Source organism: Cyprinodon variegatus, unplaced genomic scaffold (assembly GCF_000732505.1).
Source record: "Cyprinodon variegatus isolate N-32 unplaced genomic scaffold, C_variegatus-1.0 Scaffold52, whole genome shotgun sequence".
NCBI lineage: Eukaryota > Metazoa > Chordata > Actinopteri > Cyprinodontiformes > Cyprinodontidae > Cyprinodon > Cyprinodon variegatus.
The window spans coordinates 1,099,676-1,106,878 of record NW_015150505.1 but is presented as its reverse complement, the minus strand read 5'-3'; positions in this window follow the sequence as shown (position 1 = coordinate 1,106,878).

Sequence of the window (7,203 nt, the reverse complement as noted above, 5' to 3'; positions counted from 1 at the left end):
TTGTGGACCCCCTAGGGGTCGCGGACCCCCTGTTAAAGACCTACGTTCTACAGGACTGACCCAGGTTTAGTAATTGCCACTCCACACTGCTGACTTGGACCAAAATATAATCTCTTGGCTGATGTCTGAAAATTTCAGAACATTATCTCTCCTCAAATTGGAGCAGATGTGCACCAGCCCTTCATATAACAAGCAGCCCCAAACCATGATGCTGCCACCCCTTTACTTCAGTCTGTACATTGTTTCTCGAAATATAACGACGGCCATTATAGCCCAAATGTTCTGGGATAGTTTTACCAGTTCAGAAGACATACATTTAACAATGTATTTAGCTTTTTGAGTTTTGTGTGTTGCTTTTGCAGTGATGGCTTATTCCCCTCTGAGTGGCTTTTCAGCTCATGTTTATTCAGGGCCTGTTTCCTGTGGATAGAAAAACAAGAAAGGAAACAGCGTGTTATAGGTTGTGCCTTCATTGTGCATCATCTGAGCTCTTTCAAAATGCACCCAAAAAACCCTTTGGTTTGCATGTTTGGCCCTGGCTAAAACTAGAATGTATTTATTCTTATTAGGTCTGGTTTGCATTCAAATTGTGCTTTGCAAGTGGATATAGCTCACTGCATAGCCCCACATGTGACCTTCTGAACTGACCTTGGTAGAACAGAAATCATTCCTAGAAATGGAGGAAATTTGCCTTGGGGAACCTACATGCAGCCCCTGTTTTACATATCAATGCAACCACAGCTGCAAAATCATTGAGTGTGTTAAGAGCAGCAAATTTAAAGTAGATGTTAAGAGTTTTAATTTTTAAATGGGTGACAGTGTCAGTGGCTAACACTGTTGCTAAGCAACAGATAACTTAAAAGGTGTGATTTCAATAATACATCAACAATTATGGCGGTTTGCAAACTCTGGTCCAGTGAAATGTGGAAGGTGTGAGTACACCATCAAGCTCTTGGGTCTATTTACCAAAAAATGCATGCTCATACTTTACAAGGCATTTCTCAACTTGTGCCTAAACTTGTAATATTGGTATCAACCTGAATGTCCAGGAGGATGATTTGGATGTAAAAATTAACGAGTCATTTATTCACCTTAGAAATGAAGTTTAAATGGCACAAAAATTAAATATATCTAAAAAAGGTGTTTACAATCAATAACCTCTTACTCATGCTGCAGAGAAGGAAATCAGTAGCCAGCCTGGTGTCCGTGCAACAAACAGTTGAAAAGTTAATAAAATAACAATAATCAGGTGGGTCTCTCCTGTTTTAAAACAATGCAAATGATTCTGACATCATTGGATTGAGCTTGTTTCATCAGTTATGCACCTTTAGCGCCGCTCTGTTGTGGACTCCAAGGGAAACATGGAAACAGAAACCTGCTTATAAGTTGCATTTTGGCTAAATGTGTGCTTTATTGCATAGTGTTTGAGCTGCAGTCAGTGGCTACTAGAATAGAATAAAAGAACATGAGACTCAGATGAAGATCCGAACGTATGATAGGTGTGTTACTTTTCGAGTTAGTCAGCCACATCATTGTTGATAAAAGCCTTTTATTTTTTACTTGCAATCCTCTTTTAGCAAAAAACTCTATATGAGCTTAATTTGAGAAATATTAAATACATTGTTAGGTCAGTATGCAACACTTTGTGTGTATTAATGCTCAGTGCAGGCTGCTCTCTGGATTTTTAACTTTAGAGAGTCGGGTCCGTCTCAGAATGAATCATGTGACCCAATGAGCCGGCAGTCTAGGCAGCCCTTTAACACCAGACCTAACTAAACTAGAAGTTGCTGTTTGCAAACCAAACAGGTCTGACTCTTACCTAATCAGACATATTTGGTTCTTTGATGTAGGATTTAATCCGGAAGGGTAAATGTTTCCCAGTCTTTACCAGTAACTCCATATCTTCTCAACCTGCTGTTCCAAACTGGTCAGATTCCAGTGAAGTGGACTTTTTAATGTGGTAGCAGTGCATTGCTGCCAGTTGCTTTAATCATAGAGTGTATTTCCTGAATTTGAAATATCTAATTTAAATTTCATTCATTTGATGTTAACCAAAAAATAAATATATTTGGTGATCCTAACTGACATAAAACAGGACATGTTTGTCTCTTATGGAATTTAAATATCTGGTTCCATTATGTGATGTTTAGATTTTACGGTTTATTGTTTGAAATTGTAAGCACTTGCAGCCACAGCAAGATATATTCAAGCAATTGTATTAATCAAGATTTTTTTTTTGTCAACTTGCTGAACAAAAAAATCTTTTATGTGTTTCTTCTAAACTTAATGATGCATTTAATGACACTTTTCTCAGTTTGTTTTATAAATAGAGCTACTCTATTCACAGGTTGCCGTTTTCTTTCCTCTTTGACTGTCAAATAGTATTTGTTAGCTGGTAGATGATGTTGAATGTGACTCTTAAAACCTCGGAGATCTGCTTTTAGCCACATGTGAATTAAATCCCTGTGAATGAGGCTCATAGACGCCTTGTTAGAGTTGCTGAAGAGGCATGAAAAGATATGTGAACACTGTAAAAGCTCTGGTCTTTTAAATACATTTATACAGTATTATTTTCTTAAGGGTATGCAATAATAAAGAGTATTTTATACTGTGTGTTGTTTGACTTATTTAAAGATGCTTATATTCCCACAGACTGCCACTCTTGGTCTCTGAGCAAAGACCCTTAACCCCTGATTGCGTCCCGGGCGACCCATGATAGCAGCCCACTGCTCCCCATGGTGGTGGGTTAAATGCAGAGGTACATTTCTCCAATGTGAGATTAATAAAACCTACAAGGACCTACAACGACAGGTCCAAGGAGATCATTTCTCAGAAACACAGCCAAAAGCCTTGAAGCAGGTGCAAATATGAACAGTTCTGAATAAAAGGATCTTGGATATTAATAGCTTGGGCGATTTGCTAATCAGGCTTTTATAGAAGACAGGCAAAAAAGAGCAAAAAACGGTTTGTAGGTTGTTTTTTAGTGTATCTTGGGTGGGTATCGAGTGAACATGGAGGTACTGATGAGACAAACTTTCTATCTGAATAATATTTTTTCCAAGCTCCTTCTCCTTCATCCAGGAAGACTTCAGCTACGTGAAAAAAATGCACATGATGATGGATGGATGATGGTGGTCAGACTAGAACCGCAGTCCTCTGAAACAGAAATGAAAAAATTAAGAAGGAAAAGTTACACAAAACTAAGGAACAGCTGAAGCTCTTTGTTGTAAAACTCAAAATATACGACGGCAACCAGATGCCTCAAACATTTCACATAAAAGAAAAAATTGTCATAAATTTTTCTCTTTATTAAGTTTAATTCTCCATTTTAATTTCAGTTGAATTAAATTGTTCATTAAAACCAGCTCAAAACATTTTACTTAAGGATTTTAGACATTTAAACTGAAACATTTCATGTTCTGTTCCAACGTGGGAGCCTGATTTTCCATTCATAACCTTTAGTTATTGTGATACCAACTAACACCTATTAGCATAATATTTCATCACACAGTGCAACCTCATTAACATTTCAACATTTAATGTCATGCTACCCAGCCCAGATTGAGTCACTAACTTGAGGGGAGTAAATTGAAATCTAATTAAGTCATTTTTTTCTTAAAATAAATGCATTTGCTCTTGGATTGAGGAGGTAAAAGAGATATTTTGCCAATGGAACAAGACAATTTACACTTAAAATAAGAAAATACAATTGCATTGTTTTATTTCAAGTGAATATTATCTAATTATCTTATTTTAAGAGTAAAAATACTCATTCCATTGGCAATCTATCTCATTTATCTACTGCCCCATGATGGCAGCCCACTGCTCCGCAAGGGGATGGGTTAAATGCAGAGATAAAGCTCTCCAATGTTAGATCAGTGAAGTTCAATTATATTATTATATAACCACATCCACATCATCTAATCAGCCAATGGTGTCTTAGTGTAAAGATCTGCACAAGTACTTCCTTATTACAGTTTTTTTTTTATCACATTATTTAAGTTATGCTCAATTAATACACAATAATTCAAATTAATCCAAGTGTTTGAGGTAGATGTACTTAAAAATGTGTTACAATAATTCAGAACTTTTAGGTTAGCAGTAAGTTTAAAAAAAAAATACTTAAGTTCAACATCCTGGTCTGCATGTGTAACAGCGTACAATGAAGAAATAATTGTGTGAAGCCCTACTGTATGTCCTGTCAAGTAAAGGATTGTGGAAATCCATGTAGCTCCTAAGAGCCAGATAGGAGCATCAGGAGGTCCTGATGCTAAATAAATTATCAATAAAAGGCATCCTGTTTCCTCTTCCCACCTCCTTCCTTACAGCCAGCAATATCTGAACATCACTTATCATGATGACTGCTGACGCACTTCTGCTTTGGCTTAAGAGTCCTGATTTGATTAATTAAGATCGACCCTAGCACTAAACTTTTTTTTTTTTTTTTTTTTTGAGTTTTTACAGCACTAGTGGCTCTTTTCTGACAGTAGGCTGACAGGATAGGGGTATGAGAGAGGGGGAGAGACATGCGGCAAAGGACCACAGGTCAGATTCGAGCCTGGGTCAGCCACGTCGAGGACTAAGACCTCCGTGCACAGGTCGTGCACGCTAACGACGACACTGCCTGCACGCCAGCACTAAACTCTTTAGTCTTCCAAAATGTTACTGTTGTAAAAAAAGTACCGCCGCACATCACCCTGAGTTCACCATCTCCAACTTTGCATCATGCTTAATCTTAATTCTTTATATTATTCTGCAGCGACATAGAAATTTCTTACCTTTCAACAGGCTGACAACTCTGAACATCGCAGCCAGACCAGCAGAGGAACGGTTTAGAACAGGACCCCCTCCAGGGGATCGCAAGATGATTTTACAATCATTGTGATGTAAGCCTCAAAGTTAACATGGCAAAAATATATACGAAACAGATTAATATGAATATACCTTAAAATAAACAAATGTACCAAAAAGAACATCTGGCATTTATTTATCTAATGCAAAACTATGCAGAAATCATATAAACTTATATGATTTTTAAATGGTCAACAGTCTGTTTCATTACTATTTTCAGGATAACGTGCTGAAATGTGTGGGAAGCACTGTTTTAAATAAAAGCATACTAATTTCTCATAAGGCCTAGTCAAAATCCAGACCAAGTTGCATAATTATATAGAAGCAAAACCAACCTAACAGAGCTTATGTTTTATTGTTTTGTTCAAAGAAGTAACAAACTAGTAGATGTCTTCTAAAGAGGGCTTGCAGCAGTTTCTACAATGGTTTCTGCAAAGCACTGACTCTGTGGGAGTTAGTAAAAGTGCTCACCACTTCCTTTATTTGGTTAGTAGAAAAAAATAAGATGAATCAGGCTTCTTCTGTCTTCCACTTTATAATTATGTACCGTTTTGAGTTGGATTGTCACACAAAAGGATTAAGTCTTATTTACATTTAACAGAGATTAGTCCTGTAAAAACTGAAATACATAAAAAAATTATCAACCATCACAAAATAATTTGTGCAGAAAAACACTAGTATATGAGCAGCAGCCTGTTTTAGATGTTCAACAGGAATTTCTATTTCCGCAATAGTGAAACTATTGTAATGACAGGAGCAGTGACCTTTTGCTAAATTCACGTCAGTCATTCACGGCCTGTTGAAGGCCTAATATTGTGTAATTGTTGACATTTGAAGGTGAGGTCACATTTGGTTTTCCAAATATTTCCATGAATCATCCAAGGAAAATATCGAAGTGCGCTTTCATCTCCTGGGATGAAATGGTTTAAGTAGACATGCAAACATCTTATTCCATGAAGTGAATTCCAAGAAGAAGCCGTCTTAAGTTAAAACGACGATTAAATCTCAAAGATCTTCCATATGTGATGGAGGCCAGATTTGAAGAGGCTCTGCGTTTTCTCTGAAGTTTCCTGGAAAATGAAAACAGCTTCCAAGAAACAGGAAATCTTATTAATCAGGTGTAATTTTACTCCTTTCTTTTCCCTCCAACTAATTTCTACATGTTGCCTTTTGAAGATTGACATCTAGCGATGAAGGAAAACAGATTTTTTTACAGCTGTTGGGAGCATTAAAAGTTAAATAAGCAGATGTAGATCCTGAAGTACTGTTGCATTGATCAAAAATAGTCAAGACCAGAGAAAACATCAGGATCGTTAAATACACAGTGTTCCAAATAAAAGCATTTGCACTCAGAACTGCATGAGACTGAAAAGCACTTAATGCGTCGTATAAAAAGTACTTCACATAGAGGGTTGTATTTTCGCAACACAGCTTCAGTGCCCAGCACCTGATATAAATCTTGTTGCAGTCCCAGTACGTGTGAGGGTTTTTTGACATTGGACAGGTTGAGGAATTTCCTTTCCCTTCACGTCTGGAACATTTAACTGTAAAGTCCCTTCAGGAATACTAAGACTTTATCATTGTTCTTAAAACATCACTTTGCTTTCTGAGTCCTGTCATCACAGTCCTCCATAACTGATTCCAGGTTTCCAAGAGTATAAAATAAAAAAGCACAACTTTAAATCCAGAGATGTATTCCCTGACATGGAGCACAATTATTTGTCAAAAGTACTCACATTCTTCACATGAGTAAAAGTACAGATACTTGTTTAGGCATAGTAATAACAAAAGTATGACTTAATACAGAAGAGGATTAGGGCCACTGGAAAAAAATTGAAAAAGATCACTAATTTTTTTATTTTATTTGATTTTAATATGGGGAAAAAAATAGAATTTTGAGGAAAACCACTTTTCTCAAATGGACAAAGTTTTGGCACAGAGGGCTTCCATCACACCCCCTGTCCTAATTTCTTCCATCTTGGAGGAACCTCCAGGGCCAAGCAAGCGCAGCAGTGACAAAGAGCAGGATGAGGAGGTGACAGAACCAGCTGCCAAAAAGGGCCCTAAAAGGGGCAGAGATCCGGAGGGTGAGCTGCTGCACCTGAACAAAGAGGACCTGAAACTTCAAAGAGAGACAGAGGAGAGACCAGCACAAAAAGCAGAGAAATGATGGAAGGACTCTTTCATTTATGGACAAAATTGTCAATAAATAACTTTAATTTCCTAATTCTGATGGAAATATTTTGAGTTTTTGAGAAGGTCATTTGTTGTTGAGTCTTTAACATTCATTAAACAAATGCTCAAATTTTTCAGGCACATTTCCACCAAAGGAGGACAGAGTACTCAAAAATG